The following is a 24,311-nucleotide window of genomic DNA, read 5'->3' as shown; positions in this document are numbered from 1 at the left end:
CCTTTCTCCATCTACTCTTTCCTGTGGTTCTCTGTTCTGCTGCTGAACACAGACCCCAGGATTCTCTTGGCTGGTCTGAGGAACCACAACACATGATTACTCATGAAGTCTCAAAAACATGGTAGCTGAAGCATTTACTCAGGGATGCTGCAGGACAGTTCTGTCATAGCAGTATATAAAACCTGTAGTACCTCACAAGCAGAGTAAAAAAAAAAGGGGATTACACACCCCGTTCAAGCTGAGGGATGCAAGCCTGCTCAGACTCCAACATGCCACTCAGTAGCGAGGCAAGGTTTGTAGAAAGTACCTCTATCCTTTTCATAAAGAGTGTAACACACAGTCAGGAAATATATATATACACATATACACACAAACAATAAACTACATGATTAGAGTACGTCTGGCTCACTTGCTCCCCCACTGCACATGATCTACTAGACTCCACATTCCTCCACAAAGAGTCACTTTTTGCCCTTAAAGCACCTCTATTCCACTAGGACACCACTACTGTGCATATAACACACCAACCCAATGCACCTTTTCTATTAACTGAATAAAATAAGATCAATAAAAAGAAGCAGTGCTGATGAAGAAAGTGATGAATTGCTGTCGAAGAAGCGAGGGCAGGGTAGTTTACACAACTAATTGCTCTCCTTGAGATGAAATAACGTTTAAATCAAGGGAGAATGCCTTTCTTTAGTAAAATACTTCACCTGAATTATAATCTATAGCATGATAAAGACTGAATACATGAATACTTCACCTCTGTAGCACCCATTAACTCTCAAAGGACAAGTAAAAACTGAGAGCTTTTATATTAAAAAGCAAATCCCAAAATGTATCTCCACCTTCCCTGTTCCTGCAGTCCTTCACATGGGTGGCTCGGTTACCTCCTACAACTCACACATCTCTAGTTTATTCCTGTATGCATTGTCTATTTAAGAGAAGGATCACACGAGTGTAAATAAGATGTACAGAATAAGACCATTTTCAGAATCCTTGAGATTGAAAAGGTTTCTTGCCTTACGCATATATCCATTCACCAAATGAAGAAAACTACAATGATTTCACAGCTAAAGACAAGAATGATTTCTCAGCTAATATCTGTAAAGAAAACAAGGTTTTTTTGGACAATATTCCTGTAAGCTTAATTCCCAAACGATTATAGTATTCTTTTGCAATCTGCTCTTTCTCACAGTTCTCACATACAGCTCCGCACCCAATTTGAAATGTTAGATACCTTCTTTTAATACAAACAAAACACAGCAGTAAAGGAAGTTCCTGACCACAGCTGGTACTTGGCAAAGGGCAGCATCAGACATAAAACGTGAGACACACAAGCTCTGCACTACCTATGGCAATATACATCAGACACAAAATCAGCAGTGAGAGTTAGCAAATCCGAGTGTCCATGGCACAGCAGTTACTTTTCCAGCAGTCAAGTTTGATACTCTTATAAACGTTTGACTTAATTTTAGAAACGAGGAACAGTTGCACAAAAACAAACAAATGGCTAAAAACATCTTGTTCTAGCATTATTTAGCCTATAGCCTGCTTCCCAGCTTCAGAGTGAATCACTGCTCTCTGCTGTTTATGGAATTGCACTGGTGTGTCTACTTGTCCCTCCCTGTTCACTGCAAACTGCATCTCAACTGGAAGCCAATGTCCTGCAACTAAGTTACTGCAGGAGAGTGAGGCAGCAGTGACTTGGCTGTGGACATACTATCACACAAGATGGTACACTTACCTCATCCCCCCCCTTGAATAGCAAAGCACATCTAAAATTTATGGGTAGCTGCAGGAGTGAGTGCCTTATTGTTTCGTGCCTCCTCAAGTTTCGGACTCGTTGCTACAGTTAAAGCACAGACAGCTGAGGGTACCTGATCATTTCTCCAGATGCACTGAAAGCCCATGTCCCCTTGGCTTGCTGAACATGTGACCCTTCAAGTCACGTAAACCAAGGTGCTCTCTGAAGCTGCACAAGAGGTAATGCTCAAGACAGTCCAGCACCGAATTCTTCTCTCTAGAAAGAAAAACAATAAGGAAACTCAGAATCCTATGGAACAAAGATCTGTTCAATTAAATGGTCCTAATATCCATCCAAAACATCCTATTAGCACATCTTGTTGTTACATGGTACGATTAAATACAGCAGGAAACTGCCAAAATAAAAGGATGGAAGTTGGAAGGAGAAAGATCTCATCACATTCAGCACATCCTTCCTTAGCACAGGCATACACTCTATAATTCTTTCACGTTACAATTTTAATCTAAAATAAGAAAGCAGCTCCCATAATAGAGCTCACAGCTTTCCATGCTCAATGAATACATCTCATTCTGGATTGGACTTTAAAATAACACACTTTAAGACAACCTATCAATGACTTTTCTCACATAATCTTATACCTACACTCTAAGTTGTTTCCCTGCTTTCGAGAAAGGTTTAGGAAAAGCATAAGCTGCTACAGTCCTCCTCGTACCATCATCCCTCCTGCCATCACAAACGTGCAAGCAAAGAGAAACTGGAACTTCCAGTCCTCAGCGTACTCTTCCCACCCCACAGAAATCTGAAGGACTGCAAGGCATAGCCCAGCTCTTCATACAATTAGAAATAATTAATACATTGAAATTATTACTGATCTAGCTGCTCTTAAAACAGATTGCCTTTACCTACCGATCTATTTAAACATGAAAATATAGATGTTTGACTTAATTGGTAAGAAAATCACTCAGAGATTCCATTAAATCAATGGCCCCAGGAGTCAGGAGTCACAGATTTTATCCAGTTTTAAGAACAATATGTGTACATTCATGTGCACACATACACACACATGCACAGTAAGATGTGCTTTCCTGCTTAAGGAAAAACAGATTGCAAGTAGATAGATTCTACAGATGAAACAATTATACGTAACTGGGAATCAAAACCACATAAAATAGGAAAAGATTGCACTTGATTACATTATAGTTAAAGCAGTTATAGTTATAATGGAGAGATATTCTTAGAAGACGTGAGCCTGACAATGCCTGAAGCTGGCAGAATGCCACTGGAATATATCGTTGAATTTCACATGAAAAGTATATCCATCCGAGACTTAAAACATCAGTTCATAACTGCCAAGCAGGAATTGTCAGCACTATGGAGGAGAAAGGCTTCGGGGGCCTGAGGGCTTCTGCCAGCAGGTGAGTGCTGCTCCTCCTCCACGTGGATTTACTACAGCCTTTACAGTACTCTGCTCTTAACACACTGCCTTCCAGGTTCAACCTGGAAGATTCTATGTACCTGTAAGCCAACACCATTGGTGAAATAAGTAAATCAAATTAACATGAATAAAACAAATACAAAACCAATTGTACAATCTGGAAACAATTACAGAAACACACCTGGTGATTAGATTTTCCCCTTTCACGTAAGCCAAGGACTTTTTTCAATCTATTATTCCTCATCCCAACAAAATACCAGCAGAATCCTGAGTATTTGGACTCAAACACAATCCCCCACAGATGTGTTTTATTTAAAGAACTGAACAAACAGAACATTATCTGCTTTGAAATTCTCCTGCAAGTGGTGAAAGCAGAGCTGTGAGTGTTGCACTGTGTTCAGCAGAGCTCGGATTGCGTTTCCTGCATCCGGTTTAAGATCTGCTGGAGATGCTGCTCCCCACGGCAGCATGGCTTCGCATTCTCATGATCACATCTAGTTCAGAATAGAGCATTCTGTGCTGAATAAATACTTACAGGAATGATGCACGGACAGCACAAAGCCAACAGATGCTGACGACTTCTTCAGAGAGTGACCTTTGTCCCAGCAGGGCTCCTGGTCCCTGATTATTGCAGGTCTTTAACTACATAGGCCTTGAAGCCCTGGGAAGTTCCTATCCCAGCTCAGCAAAGTGGGAGGGTTTGTTGTTTCAACCGTTGGCTGATAGCAGCTTATCAGCAAGTTTTCAAAGGTTAAACACCACATTTGCATGGCAAAGAGCGCAGGAAGCATAAGGAAAACATGTTGAGTTTGTGTCACCCTTCCTGCTGCAGCAGGCTCCTCCACCAAGAGCCAGGGCTCCCATGGGCTACAACCTGCAGTGCCATGCAGAGAAGAAAAAGAAACCCCCTGTTCAAAGAAACCATAACCAGGGCCAGCTTCATTTAATATCTTTACTTCCAGAGCATCTGTGAACACACTCTCCATGGTTTAGCTGACTGGAAGCACCCTCACTTCTGCAGGCCCAACATCTACATCCAGTGTAACTCTAACATCCAGTCTGGTTCACTACAAGGACTGGTTCTCTGTGTCCCTCTGCCACATTTGTGCTGATAGCATCCAAGTTCTCTGGATGTATTAAGTGATGTGTCTAACACATGCTAGCTGTACGTTGTTGCCTTCTCCCTCTCCTTTCCTGAAGCAGTCATCACTGAAGGGCTTATTCTACTCAATCTATTTTAGGAGTGTGGGCTTTTAGCATCCATGCAGCACCATTTCAAGATAAAAAAGGTAAATCAAAGAAGTAGACTGTGCTTCTGCAGGGAAGATTAAGCACTTATGACATCCCCTGGTTCCTGTAAAAGTCTCTGCCTAGGCTTAGGAACAATCCTCTCTTCTGCAAGTTATCTTCCTTTCTGGTGTGCCCAAGAAACAGCCACTGTCAGGCTTCAGGCCACACAGCAGTCTACAATATGATCCAAGTCACCAAAAATACCTGACTGCTCAGCACAGAAACCAAGTCACTCAACACGGCTTACAGTGACAGTAGGTAACGTGCTGCAGTGTTGTGTTATCTGGTTTGAGGAATAAGGAGCCCCTACCCAATTATATCACCTTCATGTAATGAGACTGCTAAATGCATCAAGGCGCAAACAACTGAGGCCAGTAAGCATCAGCCCTTCCCCATTATTTCCTTGAGTTACTCCTATCCTAAGGAATAGGTTTAGACTGGTTAAATAAATTTACAAGGGGAGGAAAGTTGAGGATTAGCATTTCTTTCAACTAAAATTGCTTATCCTAAGAAGAAATGAATGCGTTCCCTGACCACTATGGAGACCTCCACCTCCACTTTTCTTTTCTTGCTTTCACCTCTTCCAGACCATAACCTAATAATTATCTGCTTCTCTCCTCCTTTGTTGTCAGAGAAGAGCCCACTTCCCTTCCTTGTTTATATCTTTCTCACCTCAACCAACTCCTTTTGCTGTTGGCAAGCTAGAAAGTAATAAATTACAAATGCTACCGAGTTTATTGAAAGTTGTCCAGCCTTTGGAAATCCTCCATACAGCAACTGCAGGTCAGTAAAGAGTACATACGTTTTCCCTTTCAGAAGTATGAATGGATTTCAAAGCACGTACACTAAGTACCCTCTTCTTTGCACTCTTCTCAAGATTGGGAGTATATTTTAGAAGGTGACCGTGCATTTTAGAAGCAGGCTCGAGCAGTAGATTTTTTTCTCTTATGCAGTAGTGAAAAAAAATGAAGGAACAGAAACCCACAGCAAAACCACAATTAACCTACAGAGAGAAAATTAAGTGCTGTGAGCACACCCACATCAGAAGCCTCATTTTCACTGCAATTAGCTGCTGGCACTAAGCTTGCAAAGACAAGACAGCACCTAGGGTCTTCCACACGCACCTTGAGTAGGAGCACACTACTGCAGAGACAGCAGGACCTCAACTTCCAATGCTGGCTGCTTTGAACTTCCAGCATCCCAGAAGCTGATGACTCTTCTTCCTACAGGACAGCAACCTTTGTAGGTATGTGGAGAAAGAGGCCAGATCTGATGCTAGAAAGATATGGATGACTACCAACACACTGGTGTGCCATGCTGTTCATGTGACAGGAAACAATAAATCTTTATATTGACACATTATGATATGATTATACTGCAACTGCGACCTACTGGGAGACAACCGTGCTATCTTCTTATGAAAAACTCTTAAAATAAGATAAATGGCACTCGGGAGATTAAAGAGTCTTTCTGTATCTCACTGAACACTGGTTAATGACCCTGCCTTCACGCAGAGGCTGCAGAAGGGACACATCCCAACCAACCAATTCACAAAACACCTCCGGGAGCCTTGGCCTCGGTCGTGCTTTGTGATGTACAACCATATGGAGGATCCTTCCAGACCAAGCTGAGGGTGACCATGGTTACTCACAGATCAGGACTCAGTCTCAGAAGACAGCACAGATAACACTAATTAGTTGGAGCCCGGGAAGCCTGCAGCTATGCAAAACCTTCTGCAGTGCTTCTTGGGCAATGAATAAAGCTAACAGTCACTACCAGAGCTGTATTTTACATCTTATTTCTTACTGAAGAGCCAAAAGGAAGCCTCCCTACATCTCCAACTTACAATAGCAGCAGTAGCTCCATTCTTCCAGCACAGAACAGGCTGTAAATATTGGCTGAAAACACTTACTCCCGCTGGGGACTGGTAACTGTCTGTAATTGTTGGCAGCAGTTGGGGGCCAGGGGAGCCTCTCTTGTGCCAAACAGCAGACAGAACAAAACACAAAAAATGACTGCACCTTGCATACACTGCAATTGCTGGTCCTAGGTAGTCTTGAAAGAGCCATAGCCTTGAAACACACATGGGATTCTTGTGGTCATGTTTAAGTTGAAGAAAGTAAGTTGAAAGAGAAGAAAACATTTGAGAACAGCTTTACTCAACTGCCAGAACTACTTAAAAGTGAAATGACTGAGAAGGTGCTCTGCCCTTTGTGTCTCGCATTCAAAGCTGACAGTATCATGTAAGGGAACACCACCAAAACATCTGCAGACCTGTGCACAGACAGTGATGCTGGTTAGCATTCCTCTTTCAGTTTCATAACACTGATCAAGTTCACTCCAGAAACACAGACCCTCAGAGCACGCTTGGAATGCCTGACTGAGCTCAGTAAATAAAATAAACACATACCATGAACAGAAAATACATACATGGAGCATTGTTAAGCAAGAGCAAAGCTCAGCCACATCAGTAAAGAACATCACATATTTTTCCCATTTTCTTCAATCAACAACGTCCAGGAGTTTAGTTAGCTTCTCATAAGACATTCTTTGCATAAACTGAGTTATATCTATGTGGAAAAAAAAGTCAAAGTGCTGTTCTTAAATATTCAACTCCTATCAACCATCTATGTTAGCTAGGTTGCAAACCTGAGGGTCAAAAGCTACACCTTGACATGGATGTATTGCCTTGCCCACAAAAGGCTAAGAGAGTAGTAAAGGAAGAATCCAGAAAGGAAGCCAAAAGACGATTCAATTTATCTTCTGAAAACAACACTAAGGTTTCCACAGGAAGAGACTTCTGTTTGGGATATAAGCATGAAGTAAGCCTTGAGAAACCATCCTGTTCATCTTCTGCAGCACTGCTACTCATTGTATAGGAAGATGACAAGCTGAGTTTGTAAACTGGCAAACTTTAAGGCTGAAGAGAAGAAGAACAGTAGCAGCTGGCCTTTGAGACCGAGGTCTTTGCTACTGCAGTTTCAGTTTGTACTCTCTTGCTCCAGGCAATCACTTGTGCTCACATAATTCCCAGAAAGACCAAATTCTACTTCAGAGTTTGAACAAAGCTCAGGAAATCTTTCCTCTCAAAAAACATGAAGCAATCAGAAAAATATGGCTTTCTTCCTTCTGTCAAGTGCCCAAGGTAGTAAAGTAAAAGTAACCAAGATAAAGGCACAAAATAAGACTTGGACTGCAGACACTGAGTGTCTAACACAGGTATGACTTTTCTAGGTTGGCCTTTGTGAAAATCATTTCAGATGACACAAAGGACAATTTTCTTCAGATCATTAGAAGAGCCAGCTAAGAAGAACATTTAATGCTCAGTTCTGCCTCCCCTCAGGCTTGTCTTCTATCCTCCTGTCTGTAAGTAACAAGTTGATCAAATTTCTTCCTTCCTGCGTGCATCATTGGGAGGCGTTACAGAAACAGTACAGGGAAAAAATGTGCCTTAGGGAAAGGAGGTGAGAAAGTTAGGTTGAAAAGTACTTGCCATCACTTCTCCAAACAGTTCAGTATCACAAGGCAGCTGAGGTTATTTACCTCAGTTTTACCTTAGTTTCTCCACCACCACCACGGGTCCATGTGCTGTGTTGGTATTGGATGGGAGAGGAATGACCCTGAGTGGCTCAGCATCCTAGTTTCAGCTGGGATGGAATTTTCTTCAGAGCGTCTGGTACGATGCTATGGTTTGGGTGGTGAGCCATTGCTTGTGCATCACTTGTTATATACATTCACACACATATATGTCATAATTACTACCCTCTTTCTTTTCTCTCTCTCAGTAGTTTTATCTCAACCCATGAGTTCTACTCCATGTTTTTGTCATTCTCCCACTGGGGGAAGCAAGGAGTGAGGCAAGGACCGCGTGGTGCTGAGCCACCTGCCGGGTTAAACCACAACACCCAGCTGTCAGGCTCAGGAGCTGACAAGAAGCCTTTCCCTTCTTTTTAAGAACCAGAAAGAGTGGAAATAGTCTCTAACCCATTCACATGCTCAGGCATCATTAGCCTGATTCCTGCTTTCACTGCTAACTCCTCACACTTCTTACAGTTCTGACTCCTGGTGCATTTGTGTACTTTTCCCTCTAACTAGTAAGAGTGAGAGCTGATGCTTCCCTCACCCCTTTTCCTCCTCTTGCTGAAACCTTATTTCCACTGCTCTAATAGTTCTTGACTTAACTAGGACAAGGAAAATTATTCTGGGCTTCTCTGTCCTAGCAGTACGGCTATTCCACATTAACCATCCAGAGCACTGAAAAGTCACACTGCAGCCTCAGGCAACCACTCTAATGCTCCCTTCAGTGCACAGCTTAATAGAATTGCCCAGTATTACTGGACATGTCTATAGGCATCGTATTTACTGCTACATATATCCACTTTCTTTTTGCACAGAAATACTCCAGCAAGAACAAAATTGAGAGTTCTGTTCATGACAATGCATGATGACATTTGGGTAATAGCATTCTTCCTGAGTGGTGCCAATAAGCAATATTTCTATCCAGCATTAAGACACAGTTCTCTCTTGAGCGAGTTGGTATGGTTTGGTTTTTTGCTTGTGTCTGTTTACACAATATATTGATGCACTTACACACACTTAAGGGCAGGAACTGGGTGATCTTTGAGGTTCCTTCCATCCCAAACCATTCGGTGACTGTACAGTTTTACAGACACAACAGTAGAAGCACAGCCACCAGTTTCAGCGCAACAGGAAAGCCTGGCTTTTAAGGCTGGTGCCATTGGCACTTCACTCAGCTTCTGTTTTGATTCAGTCTCCCCAAAAAGAGCCTAGGGAGGGTTTGTAGATAGACCTTCCCATTGTATCATCCAGCTCTAACCATCAAAGTCACGCACTTTTATTTATCCTACGGATACAAAGTGTTTCTGTAGAATCCCCTTTCACTGTAACAAAATTAAAAACAGGGTTTGCCTGAATAGAGTTCACACCCGAAACTAAGGTAATGGAAAACACAACGTCCTCTTCTACTGCCACAACGTTCTGCCAAGCGAACATCAAGCCATCTTCCTCTTACCTGCCACCTCCAAACGTGACCTATTTAAAAGCACACACACACCGTTCTCCAACTACGACAGCAACGATGAAGCACCAGCACACCACTGCAGCACCCCAGATGCCCTCGCACATCCACAGCTCCCCAGCAGCAGCACAGCACACAGCACTGCCCTCAGGGCTGCCCCCAGCAGCTCCCACACCCTTGCCACTAGCAGGACCCCCCTGCCCCTTGAGCTGTCACCTCTACAAAGAGGTCTCTGGGACAACAAATTCACTGTCCTTGCTGCAGTTAAGATCAGGTCAGCATAACAAACTCAGGGAAGGGTTTGCAACTGGGAGCTCTCACCACCTTCCTGGCAGTTAGCACACGCACAGCACAACGAGCTTGTGCATCCTCTGTGCCAGAGAGCATGCATCTCATTCACAGTCACTACCACAGAACCTTTGGGACAGAGAGCTTTAAAAACAGAAACAACGGCTTGAAACCAAGCGACGTGCTGCTGTATAAAACAGCAGCTGAGGCTGCCTGCACTTGGCCTCGCAGGCTTCCACTTTAATTGCAGCACGCGGGAGTGCATTAGTAGCAGTGTCAGAAAGCCCGGCATCCACTTCATTTATTTTGATGAAGGCTTTCTCTGCCCTCATCTTCACTGACTGCACGTGTCAGAGGAAGGTCAAAATGGCTAAATTTTCTCCTGCGCTGTACAGAGGCCTGAAGAACAGCAGTAAATTTAGCTGTTTCCATTTTCACCGTAGCTGAAGAAAGAGTGGAAGGAATTTATTACCATCACATTGACTCCGGCATAACCTGGCTGCTTTTATCAACGTTCCTTAATTTAAGAGATAAAACCAGAGCTCCTTTTTGCCTGAGATTAAAAAGATCCATCAACCCAAAGACAGCGTTTAGATTTCAAGGAAAAATAAAGTGTGGGAACGCATATCTGAGCAGAAGACTTGAGCACCTTTCCCAGCATGGTTACCTCGACACAAGCCATACTGCAGTGCTCGTGCACCAGGGAGCAGAGTCAGGTGTTAAATAAACCAAGTACCTTATCAACAACACTAAACTTCTCCTTTACTCAGTGGCATTGAGTAAACACGTTAGTTTAATAGAAATGTAATTCCGTTTCGAGATGGCAAGTGCAAATGTTCTGGAGAAACAATATCTTCTTATTTGATAAGACAACATGTAGACAAATAATGCTAGCTGGCAATTTTACAACAAATTGAATGCTGCACCTCTCCCACACTTAGGTAGCTAATCATTACACATGGCCATAATGCAATCCAACAGCTTTCAATACATCCACTCAACATATAAATGTAGGAAAAATATACACCATGAGAATAGAATTGTTACACCCAGGAAGCTGGGAAAAAACACTGCAACAATCCTGGGTGGTACTTCAGCTACCAAACTAAACAACAGCTCAATGTGTTCTTTTTTTAATCATGTTTTAATCGAAATGGATTCTCTTCATAGCAGAAGTCAATAGAAGGCAGACACACTGCTTGTTCCCCACCTAAAGCAGACTAGCCTAGTGAGATCCCAGATCAGGGAGCCCTGAAGGGTTGCTTATGGAGATCTAACTAAGTGGCAGTGGCTGTGCAAATCAGCTCCTAAGAGCATCAGGTCTCAGGTTGATATTGATGCAGCAGACTGCTTCAACATTAAGTGAACGCTCTCAGATGCCAGCAGTAATACTTCCCACCCCACTGAAATGAAATGGTTCCCAACACAGCAAATAAAACCTCCAAAAAAAGTCTGTGTACATCTACCAACTGAGCTGACAAATTCACGGCCCCAGCATTGACAGCAGCTATAAATTCAATGTGGGGATAAGTCCGATGGATTTTCCTCTAGGAAACTTGGTGTTTGTGTCAGACTGTTACACTACTGGCACCATAAATGAGTTGTGTCTGCTACAGTTTCAGTTTCTAACGTGAAATCCTTCAGAACTCCAAAAACGATCTCTAATGATGGCTTGAATAGTTCCCCTCAGCTCAAGGGGATAACCAATGCCCAGTAGACAGTAGCAGTAGCAGCAATGGACCATCTGAGGGTTAATGCAGCCTTCCTTCACAACTCTAGTTCCTCCTAGGTTCGAGAGCTCCCCCAAAAATGGACTCATTCATCCAGCACTGGAAACATACCTTCTACCAGAGCAAGAATGGATGGATAGCCATGGCTTCTGGCTGGACAGCATTGTCTGGTTTGTGAGACTTTGACCCACGTTCAAACTGTCCATATTTAGTCAAGATTTACATTAAATTGGTGATAAACTCTTCTCTCAGGGAGAAAATAATTGAGTCTAAAAACACTGAGGCAATTCCAATAAGGCCACGGGTGATGACATCTGGGACAGAAAGGCAAAGGACAAAAAGTAATCAGGACCCCTATGTCTATGCAAGGTCTTATACTTCAGACAGAAGCACGCTGCTGTCTCACTCTCATGAAAAGCAGGCTGGTGACAGCTCCAAACACAGCATGCCCTGGTACTCCCAGGGGAGGAGGCCAGAGAAGCACAGCCTCCAGTGCCCTGTCCTGCAGGAGGGATGCAATCAGAACGCACAGCAGATCCAGCTTGCAGGCCATCTGGCTAACCACAATGCTGCCTCTGATCAAGAGGAGGCTTAGAGCCAAGAATCAGTACCAACTGTTTTAATGGAAACATCTCCAAATATTTTTCCAGCCACTGCTGAAAATACATACTCCAACAAGGCCAGAGCAGCAACGAGGACCAATGGAGATCTCTCCCTACCACGGCACCGTGAGAAGATCCCGTGCTGAGAAAAGCTGCTGGTGTTACGATAGAAGGTAAGAAACTAGCAGGTCAACCACAAGCAAGAAATAGGAGCACTCAAAGCAGACAGTATCAGAATGCCAGCACTACCTGCTATTTACCCAGTGACTCACACAGAGAAGAATCCATTCATTTAGGTGCACTGACCTACAGTCAGTGAACAGGTAACTGGAGAGCTTCTGAAATGACTGGGAGCTCAGCTCTTCCTGACCTCAGAGAACAAAGAAGCCTTGTAGCAAGAAAAACATCCTTCTTTCACAGCCCCTTTCCTCACTCTTGCACCATCTTTTTCTCCAGAGATGAAAATTGCACTTTCCACCAAGATGCAACAGCAGAACACACAGAGCACGAGGGAGACCAGGTGTTTCTGTTGATCTACATAAATACAAAAGTACACATTACACCAGAATAAATACTTCCAAGTTTCCCAGATTCACATTTTTACTAGATTTTCTAGCAGTAGGATTCAGATGACATTTTACCTTCTAAACATCCACAATACATACAATCAGCATCAGGTGTAACTGCTGACTTCCACATCACTCAAATGCTACATATTAATATACAGATAGTTATCTGTGTAGAATTCATAGACCAAATTTACAAGATCCTTCCCTCCAAAAATAACTGAAGATCATTATTACAGATACAGAACTATTCACAGCCTCTTTACATAAAAGGGATGCATAATGTGGAAAGCAAGTAGGGCACTCCAAGTTCAATGATTAGTGTAGTTTGAAAGTTTAGGCTGCAAAAACGGCAACAATTTCATACATATATATATGTACATACACACACGTATGCATATAAACACACACATAAAACACACACAAAGGACATAAAGCTTCTAATATGTCCTTATTAGAGTGATAGTAAAGTCCAAGTCATCATGTTTTAAATGTTAACTGTTTGTGACTTCCCATTTTGATTTCTGATATTAAAGGACTTTAAAACATCGCTGTATGATCACCTCCTACAGCCCTAAGGGGCCGAGCACAGAAATAACATAAAAGATACCACAAACTCTACAAAATAAGATTTCATTGAAGCACTCTGTTCTTTACTTTGGGAAAATTAATTTACCATCTTTGACAGCAGGCATTCTTCTTCAGCTACTCTGAACACTGATAGCATCACTTGAGGTATGACTGCAACTGAACCTGAAAAAGCCTCATCTAATTTAATACAGTTGGCAATCTGAAGTTTGTATTGCAAACCTAACTCTCCCATCCTGCAAGTAGAACACCAGTGCTTCCCTCACCCCCCAGAAAATATCCACGCTCCATCTCCTTCGCTAGGCTCTCAATTTTTTTTTCCAAGAGTTCTGAAAATAATAATTAAACAACATGGTAGAAAATACACCTACTCCCCAGACATTTCTTCCAATGGCAAAACACATCGCTTTGCAGGCATGCTTCCATGGGCTGTGCCTTCCCACAGAAGCAGCTGCACTCTATCTTTGTGATGACTGATGGTCAAGGCCCCAAACGTCAAACAGCTCATGTGTCACCAGCAAAACCTACTCACCTTCAAGACATGCTAGTTTCCAGTAAACACGTGTGAATAGGCTCATTTTGGAAGATGTAATGGTCCATCAGTATTTGCACTTAGATTTCTTTGCTGTTCCTCTCAGAAACGGGTATCCTGGAGATACAAAAAGAGCCTCAATTTAAAATACAGCACTCTCTCAGAAAACGATACTACTTTACATAAACATCACACTTTTCCTGCTTTTTGCCTGGCACACTGAAAGGTCACCTGAAACCAACCTGATAGGTTCAGTTACTGAACAACTCTGCTGACTTATCTCAAAGGAGGCAGTGAGGACTCCTTGCTTTACCCCCGTGACCCTCAGAGTTTACACATTTACTATCTGCTTTACAGTAGCATGCTGAGAATTTATCCTGAAGGTTAGGAACGGATAAGTGACTTTAAAGTCACACTGGTGCCAGAGCTGAGAATTACACTGTACAATTGAAGGTCCCTTTTCACCTTGTCTGCAGCATTTTACATAGCTTCTCTGCAGAGAATGACCTGGGCATCCTGGTGGCCAGCAAGGTGACTACAAAAAGCAGTGTGCTTTTGTGGCCATGGGACCCCTGGGTGCATCACTCAGAGCATCACCGGTGGGCTGAAGGAGGTCCTCCCCCACTGCTCTGCCCTGGTGAGGCAGCAGCCAAAGCACTGTGCCCAGTTCTGGACTCCCCAGCTCCAGACAGACAGGGAATTGCTGGGGAGAGCCCAGTGGAGGGCTACAGAGATGTGTGGGGCTCCAGTGGTTCCTTCATAGAACCACCAAGGTCGGAAAAGACATACAAGATCATCCAGTCCAACCGTCCACCTACCACCAATAGTTCTCTCTAAACCATGCCCCTCAACAGTGCCTAAATGTTCTTTAAATACCTCCAGGGTTAGAGACTCCACCACCTCCCTGGGCAGCCTATTCCAGTGCCTGACCACTCTTTTGGAGTGGAAGTATTCCCTAGCATCCAGTCTGAATTTCCCCCAGCACAACTTGAAGCCATTCCCTCTGGTCCTACCACTAATTACAAGAGTGAAGAGGCCAACCCCCATCTCACTGCAACCTCCCTTTCAGGTAGTTACAGAGAACAATAAAGTCAAGCACTGATTGCCCAAGGAGAGGCCACACAACTTTTAGCAAGAGATATTTGCATCCGAGACCCTCCTAGACAGCGTGAGAGCTGCAGCTGGATGTTCAGAGATAACTGCCAACTCATTCAAATCCAACTTTAAAAGTTTATTAAATATGCAAGCATTAATGGAATTGGACTGGAGGTTATTTAGGCAGATAAAAATTCAACACAGCGTGTCCTGCAGTTCCTGTTATCGTTATTATGTAGGCTGCCCTTCTGCAGTGTCCATGAAAGGGTCACAGCACTAGCCAAGGCAGTGAAACCCTCCATCTGTTCTAGTTGACTCAGGTCACATTCTCAAGGTTCCCAGCAGCCAGGAAGCCCAGGAAAAGACAGCTACTTCCCAGAACTCCAGCTCAGCACGTGCTGCTACACTGGACTGCTGGAGATGCAACCTTCCCAAGAGCTTTTACCCCTCTGGCCACAGCTGCTGAACAAGGCCCACACCTCACAGGTCAACAGGTTTGGTGTATGCTCCCACCTCTCAGTTCTTCTCATTTTTCTGCTGGAGAGAAAGAACTACTACAGGAAGGAGAGTTGAGTATCAGACAGACAAGACAGACCAATGCCAACCACTTAAAAGCAGCACTTCTGTACCATCAGCGAGCCCTGGGAGCACACAACACATGCACAAAGCCCTGCTTGGAGCTATCCGTTTGCAGCTATCCAGAACTGAGCACCAGAGTCCTCCAGTTTCCTCAGTACAGCTCCACAAAGTGCAGCTTCATTCCTGGATGACTCTGCAAAGTCTCAGTGCTTGGTGAGTAACTACACCAAGAACACAGAGATTTGTTCTGAGTGATATCAGACTTGGAAGTGCTCTTCATTAAAACTCTCAGCATCCTTTGATCTGGCCCAGGGGGCAGAGGGGCATACTTATCCCACAAAGCCTAAACAAGCTCCTAGTAGTGGCTTCCAAGAGCATCTGGTAGATTCAATCCTGTAACTAAACAGAAAAGTTTTCTCTCTACACACAAGCATGGTAAATCACCTGTGCATTGGAGATGCAAAGTTTCTGCAAAAGACCGTAATGAAATCTTACGGAGCAATTAGGAGAAAGTATGACTTCACAGGAAAAAGAAATAAGGAGCATGAATGAGTGTCACCTCTGAGCTCAAAAGCATTGAGCTCACTGAACACAAGAAGGGGAAATGGGCCTTTAGGCTGGGCAGGTTTCCTGCATTTTTCCTGGTAACAATGACAGTCTCTTACTGGAGCACGCTGGTTTAAGGGTTAAGAACTGTCTAGTGCTCAGCCTATGCAATCCAACACATTAATCCAAAATTTAACCTGTTTTTCCATGCTGTAACCATACAGGTCTCCTACAAAATTGGCAGAAGACCCCAGGATCTGTTGGCTGGGGGGAACGTGATGTCACACAACACATCACGCTTTGCAGAACCACAAGCAGCAGCAGCCGCCTGTTTGGGGTCAGATGTACAATACCCTGCAGCTGACTGTCTACTCAGTCACCTCACTGAGCTCCCAAAAGTAACTGTACTAAACCACTCCCATCAACAGTTTCCATTATTCCTCCCCAGCAGCTCTTGCCCCCAGGAAAAAACAATGGACGACTGAACATAAAAATAATGTAGCTTGCAGCCATGAGCAGGCTGCAGGAGGAGCCTCTCATCACAAAAAAAAAACGACAACAAATCAGTTACCCAGCGCCTCTACTTCCTCCCCTTACTGTCAGGCAAGTACATCGAAACTACAGGTCATTTGCATTCCTCAAGTACAATAACCCATTAAAAAAGCACTCCATTTGTCAGTGAATCAGGAAGGTCAAAGCGCTCTTAGTCACCCGGCTGCTATGTTAACCTTGGCTTAGGAAGGGATGAAAAGAATCCTCCCAAGCAGCCCTGTGACTCAAAAAAACTTTTCAACATTCTCAGTTATTTCACTGAGCATTACCACAAAGAAAGTCTGGTTGTTATAAGGTAAACAGGCAGAAAACAAACGATGCTAAGGAAATCAGGCTGCTGCCTGCTGTGGTCCTTGGCACCACCAGCATGGGAGCCCAACACCACGACTGCTCCAGCAGTATTTAACTGAAGCCAGCAGCAGAACTGGATACGCAGCACCAGTGTGAAACTGATCGTCAGGAAACACTCAAGCAGCCCAGAGACAGCCACTGATAACTGAGGGAACTTCACTGCTGTGAGCACTAAGCTAACAGAGCAGAGTCACAGAGTAAAGCCCCAAGCTGTGGCAGCCACGGTACCAGGCACCAAACAAGACAGTGACAATGCAGCCTGATGAGTCGTGCCAACACAGCGACCCAGAGCTGCAGATGCCAGGAGCACTGGCCTTTATCTGTACGCTGATGGGCAAATCTGCTGAGCTAAGAAAAGAGTAGCCACAGTTCACAAAACTGAAGAAGAGAACAAGATGTTTCCTGGCAAGAAGTAACAGACAAAAGGAGTAAAAAGAACATTTTCCCACCCATTTGCTGCTTGCACTGCTACTTTCCCCTTATCTTGGCTCTGAAGTCAGGCAGGCCGACCATCTTCTCTGGTAAGAAAACTCCACAAACAGCACACACAAAGTCAGTGGACTCTACATCAGAACACACCATGGACAACAGTCTTTGTTCACAGCTCACACCACAGCAGAACTGTCACTTGGTAGATGAACACAAGGACAAATGCAGGCCATGCACACACACAAAAAGATATCCAGACATCAAAGATATCACAGAAATCATTTTCAGAGTCAGGAAATGAATATCTATGAAAGGAGACCGCAAGTGCTCCGGTTCAGCTCAATGTTAGCCAGATGGGCTAAGGGAAAAACCAGCTTCATGGAGAAGTTTAAAAGATGGTGGTGGTTGTTTTTTTTCCCCCACTAAATTGTCTGATGACTCATTAAGGAGAAATCTTTGTGATGTAACTATTCAGTTAGGCATGAGACTTATACAAAGGACTCTCATAATCAGCTCTCCAAGTAATCCTCTGATCACCATCTGGAGTTCAGTCTAAATCCTGATCTCTGTTACGCTAAGCACCCATGCACCTCTGAAACTAAGAATTTGGTATAAACACACCTGAGATGAACCATGTCACAAGAGCAAGTTCACAGAGAGGTAAAAGAGAACAGGGATGCTAAAAACCTGAAGTGTCTTTTACTCCACAAGCTCCCCACAGACATCTCCACAAGTGAACCTTCTGGAATAGCCACAGACAGTGCCAGAGGCAACGCCTGCCCATCACATCCAGGGAGAGGTTTCAAAATGAATAAGCAGAAAGGCAGGACTTATCAGCACCAGCTGCTACAAAGCAAATCAAACTGACATGTGACATACCCAAACTTATTCCAACAATACAAAAAGATCTTCCTCTCGGTGGATTCTGACAGCAGGATGAGTTACCAAAAGCAAGTGCAACAAATCAGTTGTAAGTAACTCAAAACGTCACTACAGCATTCAGAAATTCTTCCACCTAAAGCACCACACGTGAGCAGTGCTTTTAGGTTGTAGTTAGCTTTCTGATGGTGGGGTTTTTTTTTTTCCTCTTGATTATCTGGAGCTTCTATTCCCCATGGGGCAAACAAAAGTCTGAGATGCATCCCACTGACAAAGCCTCTTAGCTCAAGAAATGAGTTCTCTAGAATACGGTGCTTGGTGTCACACGCTGGGCTGCCCACAGCAAAGCACTCAAGACTGAGACATGTCACATTGCTGAGGGATGCGTCTAATCTCATCAGTTCTGGGGAATTCTCCTCTTTTCAAAGCAGTTTATCAATGAGGTTGCTGCAAGAGAGCCCACCACAGCAAGCAAAGAGGCATGGAGCAGGCTGAAAACCAAGTTCACATTTGACATCGAATGCTTATAAGAATAAGGATACCTTTTTTTTCTTGGTTTGGCTGTTGTTGTTTTCCAAATTACAATGTATGTTAAAACCAAAAAGCTCTCCATGCTAGAAGGAAGAGCCAGGGCCTTCTGACAGCTGGCTTATAGGCACACAGGATTTCTTCCAGCTAAAGGCAAGTCTAAGTATAAACAAGAGCAAGATCAGAAAGCCAACCACACGTGCCAAAGGCAGACTTTAGTCATTTCACTGTGACTAGAGGTACAACCCTAATTACCTGCTCACGCCGTGCAGCAGAGACTAGCAACACTCGAGTTAAAGAACACACTGCAAAACCAAACAAAAAGCTAACACCTTTCACATTCTTATTTCATACTGGATATGGTGTTTCAACTAACTTATTTTATCTTATTTGTATGGAGGAGGAAGCTGCTCGGAGCAGCTCCAGGTACTCCAGGCTGAGCCTCCTGGTGATGGTTAGCTGTCTGGGAACGCAGACTGCTCCAGTCTGGAGGGGGAGACTTTTACCTTGTCATTATCTTTGGCACAGTGCTTCCCTCCTGGCTCCAGCAACTGATGTTCACAAGGGTTGCACAAGACCAAAGTCCTATGCAGCAAGTAAATATTTAACTTCAGCACTGCACTGTGGGGACGCACCTGGAGGACTGGATATAGGAGCCTACTTACACTATCTTTTCCAACCAAGAATAATCAATGGCAATTTATCTTCTTTATGAGAAGCCGTAAAGATAAATTCAATGAGGACAGCAGTTAAGTTTCAGTTCTAATTATTTTAATAGAGGACCCAGAAGTAAATACTCCCAGGAAAGGAGACCTTAGCAATGTGATATGTACTCCAGGACAGGTGCAGGAGCAGGGCAGAGGCCACAATGCAAAAGTCATTTACAACCTAAGTACGCACAGTTCTGGAAGCTTGTACAAAAAAAAAAAAGCATTTTACACTGCAATTCTGTCACTAAACTTTGTCACTGAGTCTTACATAAGGTTCCTGGACCTCATAAGGCAAACTATTTATCCTCCAATAAATATCCAGGTAAAATCTGCAAATTGCTGCACCACCACAGACTTAGAAATAATACGATTAGCATGGGGGCTGATGTTTGTTTCCAGGCACAAAGTCTGCTCTTATAGTCTTAGTGCAACGTGCTTAGATCCCAGCAATACTCTTTGCATTTCTCCAACACAAATTACTGCTAACATCCTCACTCCAGGCAGAGATCTTTCTGATGCCTCCGACAGCTCTAAAAATAAAGTTCCAATCAAAAGCAATTACCTGTTTACTCCATTTCGATTGTTTAACCACCTGCTTTCTTTAAGTGTGACTTGTGTGTTTTTTCTCTAGGACCCCCATTTTTAGTTTCTGAACCCCTGTTTCAGTAGTGATTCTAGCAGTTATTGGCAATAATCACTACAGGTAAATTTCTTGAACTTCTGCAGCACTGCACTTCCAGCCTTCCAAGCTCTGATGCTAACAGAGACTAGCCCCAGAAATAAAGCTTTTCAGGAAACAAACTGAAGACATCTATACGTGAGGGAGCTGACAATACTGGCACACGTTGAAATAAGGAGACACAGTGGCCGCATAGCTTTAATTAAACGTACCGAGCAGGACCGGAGGGGGACAGGGAACAAGATTTTCCAGTTTCAAGAAAGAAGAATAAGGAAAAGCCAAGCCAGGAGGGCAGCTCACCTGTCCAAGGAACCGCAGCCTCGGGCACGCTTTCAGCAGCAGCTGTAATGCCTGGGATCCGTGCAGTGCCCAGCTGGGCGGGCCTGCCGCTCCGCTTGCACACAGCCTGCGCTCACCGCGCTCCCAGCCAGCGCCGAGCGCTGCCAGCAGGGAGCCGGGCAGCCACGCAGGCAGTGAACGGGGGGACCGGGAGGATGGGAAGGAGGTGCACAGGGCCGCTCCTTTCAGCAGCAGTGTTACTGTAAGCCTCCCCTCCTGACACCGCGCCCTCACGGACACGGCTGAGGGCAGTATTTATTTTCCCATTCTGCTTTAAGAAGGAAGCAACGTAAGCCAGCCTGCCTCTGACACAGTCCAACTAGAGGGCAGGAGAAAGGGACACGAAGCGGTAAGGAGACCTCAGCACCGTAACGCAGAACTCCCCCGACAGGAGAAGGGACGGGTTTCAACCCGCTTTCTCCCCACGTTTCCCCCCCACCTCGCACCCCACCGACCGGGACAAGGATCGCGGGGCTGACCGCACCGCGTGCCCAGCGGAGCCGGCTCCTCGCGCCGTCACCGGAGCGCCCGGAGACGCTCGGATCCCCCGACGGCCTCGGAAGCGTTGTGCCCAGACGGGATTACGACACGCCGCAGCCTCACCGATAATCCGCTTCCGACCCGCATCCCCGACGGCACCGACGTGCCGCCACCGCCGCCACGCAACTTCAGCTCCTTCAACGCGCAAAACTTCTCCTCGCCGCGCGGTGCCAACCTGGCAGCTCCCGCCTACGACCGGCGCGGAGCCCGGCTCCCCCGCCCACCCCGCGCTGCCGGTGCGCCCGACCCGCCGCTACCTGCGCGCCGCCGCTTCCGGCCGCCGTGTTGGCGCAGGCGCGGGGCGGGCGCTGAGGACGGCGGCTGAGGAGCGGGCAGCCCGCGGGGGGGGGGCTCGGGGATCTTAGGGCTATTTTCCAATCTTGGTGACTCTCTGATTCCATTAACCAAACGTGCCTGCATCCAGATTTGCAAGAATTTGCGGCTGGTGAAGGAGCAGGAGCTTGGGCCGCAGCAAACAGCACCCAAGTGGAGATCTTCACATCAGTGTTGCTTTCCTTCCGAGCTTTCCTCTGCTTTTGGAGGCTTAGCAGTACCAAACAGACGGATCATTTTTCAGCCAGTTCTTTCAAAACGTGATGGTGCAGCCTGCGTGGCCAAACCGGACGTTTGGGTGCCCATCTTTCACAGGTGCTTTTAACCTCATACTTCACTACTGGATAGAGAAGTGGTTCACTGGCAGTACGTCAACTGAGCATCCTGCAGTCTGGGCTGGAGAGCAGAAACGTTTATTGATTACATACATTTTATCATCGCTACCAATGCTTTCCATGCCTCCTTTTAGAAATGGCCCCCTACAATTCCTGGCGTTGTTTTTATTTATAGTAAGGATATGAGCATTTACATCATATCTCAGGCTGTGTGAATTGCCTGGTACTCTTCATGCCTGATTCCTCAAGTTATTCCAAACTGCTGGCTTGCTCCATGGTGACTGTAATGCTTACAGCAGAATACCACATTAAACCAGGTGTAGATACAACAAATAAGGGGGCTTAATTTTATTCATTAGCGCTTTTCTGCAATGTTGCCACTTCATTGTATTTTAACTGGTTCATAAAGACAGAGAGATCCTTCCCCAGTGGTGCTCAGCCCTTAAATGGGGTCTGGGAGAGGTGGAGTCAGACTCCTGGTCACACGGGTGCATTACCTTCACCTGTGCTCCCGCTAAATAACTGCTCAGGTCTGTATCAAATAGGGGGAGGGGAGCTAACAGCTGTAGGCTGGGTTTATTTTTGGATGAAGTAGTGATGGAGTTGATCACGGAGCACTCTGCACGCTAAGCAACAGGGGCTGTTGCTGAAGGCCACTGCGTTGTTTTGTCAGATGTAAACCCAACGTCTCTGCTTGCAGAAGCAGTACCGCAGCTTGCCAGGAGGTGTTGCTTTGAAACCGTGCAAAAATCCGAGCTTAAAAGTGACGGGAAGGAAGCTTGGATAGGTTGTTCTGGCTGCAAGAGCTCCGGATCCTTAATTTGAGCTGATGGTTTTTGTTTGAGACAAGTAAATTCTAAAATGGTTCTTTATGGGCAGATCCGTACGGGGGGAAATAAATGCTGACCAGTGCACCAGTACCTGAAAGAAAACACTGTGGTATTGTATATCGCTAACACATATATTACAGCAGTTTGTGCATTTGGTTGCGTCAATGGGTTTGTCCTTTGCAGGCTTTGCTGTTAATAAAATATTACATATTACAGCTTTGATGCATTGCAGAGCTTCGGATGGGTTCAGAAAGCCACAGGACAGAGTAAAGCCTCTGTAAGACAACAAGCTGTCCTGCCCTGGGAACACACAGGCACATTCCAGCGGGAAGGAGCTGCTCATTTCAAAGGGCATGCAGTAGCAGGGACCTACTGGACAGACACATAGCTGCTTACCACCTGCAGCCCTGGATTTCAGTACATATTAACAGTGACAAATACCAGCCTTGAAGACAGGCTCCTCCGTGGAAATCTAAACTCTAGGATGGGGCGTTTATTTTACAGCCCTCATTATCTTGTGGCATAGATGTAGTTACCACTCCTGCTCCAGATGTGCCTTTCAAAGAGCCCCAGCCCCAGGCTCTGAGCTCCAACCCTCCTTTAGGAAACAGTTTACAGAAGGACCTTACAATCAGCAGAGGAGGTCACATTGTGGGCATAGCTAAAGGAGCCTTTGAAAAGTATTTGATGATCAGATGCTTACCAGAATTGTTTTTACCATAGATAGAGGTATTAGCCAGGAGCAGAGGACAGTGAACCAGACAAAAGATCACAGATAGAGGACATTGGTGAATTCAGCAGGCTATTTCAGCAGCAGCAGGTGTGGGTTTAGATCTTGTTGTTTAGACCAGTTGCTGCCAAGACATTTTCAGAGCTCCTGCCCTCCCCAGTAGGGCAGTTTTACCACAACACCTGAGCTTGTACAGTGCAGCTTCCATGTTCCTCAGCAGCAGTTTCAGCAGAAATCCACTGCTCCTTACAGCTGACACTACTTCACAAATGCACTTGGGCTGAGAAATTGATGCTTTGACCAACCAGGCTAATACCCACTCTTCAAGAATTTTTGCTCTATGTGTCTATAGCAGATCAAGCCACGTCCTCTCAAGTAACAAGGTTCACAGGTATGCTGGAATAAATATTAACCTGAGCCTCCTGCAAAGCATTTGTTTGTATCATTCAGTACTTCCTGAGCAGGCTGATGATCCCAGGAGGCTGCAGAATTGACAGATACGTGGTGCTCTGGCTTGAGAGGAAGCAGGATTCCCTTCCTTTTACCACAGCATGTGCTGAGGGGCTGGCAGGCAGAGCACAACATTCATATTCATTTCAATCTGTCCTTTGATGAAAATCCCTCATTTCCATTTCTAGTAATGGGGTCTCTAAGGTATTGGTATTCTCCTTTTGAGCAGCTTTTCATATCTTCAGAACTGCAACGGGCACGTTGTGTATTTTCTGAGCATCATCCTCTGCCATGGAGACAAAAGACAAGTAATCAAAGAGATGACAAAATGTAATAACACTTACAGGAAGCTCTGCAACTATCACTGCCTCCTTGTCCTGCTGAGAGCAAGCTTTGGTTACTCAGTCTTTTTTATGCATAACCCCAGGTTACTTCTGAAATGGCATTGGCTGTTGCAGAGGCAGACAAGATCAGGACCATCCCATAGCAGAGGACGAACAACATATGAGCTGTTTTAGACATGCAGTGTTAGCTTTATTTCTCTTTGTAAAGCAAGCGATGTCTTCTTT

The 24,311-nt window shown here is 44.8% G+C and overlaps 1 protein-coding gene across 2 annotated transcripts in view; it reads right to left on the bottom strand.

Annotated features, from left to right (window-relative positions):
* The window catches only part of MAP3K13 (mitogen-activated protein kinase kinase kinase 13), a 49,648-nt gene extending 35,670 nt beyond the window's left edge, over window positions 1–13,978 (bottom strand). For both annotated transcript variants that reach the window (XM_065748196.1, XM_065748195.1), the window contains exons 1-2: window positions 13,838–13,978; window positions 1,881–2,023 (exon numbers count right to left, since the gene is read on the bottom strand). The gene's annotated coding sequence lies outside the window, so the exon portion shown is untranslated. The remainder of the gene's footprint in view (window positions 1–1,880; window positions 2,024–13,837) is intronic.
* Window positions 13,979–24,311: the final 10,333 nt, after the last annotated feature.

Source organism: Cyrtonyx montezumae, unplaced genomic scaffold (assembly GCF_038088225.1).
Source record: "Cyrtonyx montezumae isolate F1298 unplaced genomic scaffold, pur_monq_1.0 scaffold_5, whole genome shotgun sequence".
In the NCBI taxonomy this organism is placed as follows: Eukaryota; Metazoa; Chordata; class Aves; order Galliformes; family Odontophoridae; genus Cyrtonyx; species Cyrtonyx montezumae.
This window is presented reverse-complemented; position numbering and strand designations above follow the sequence as displayed.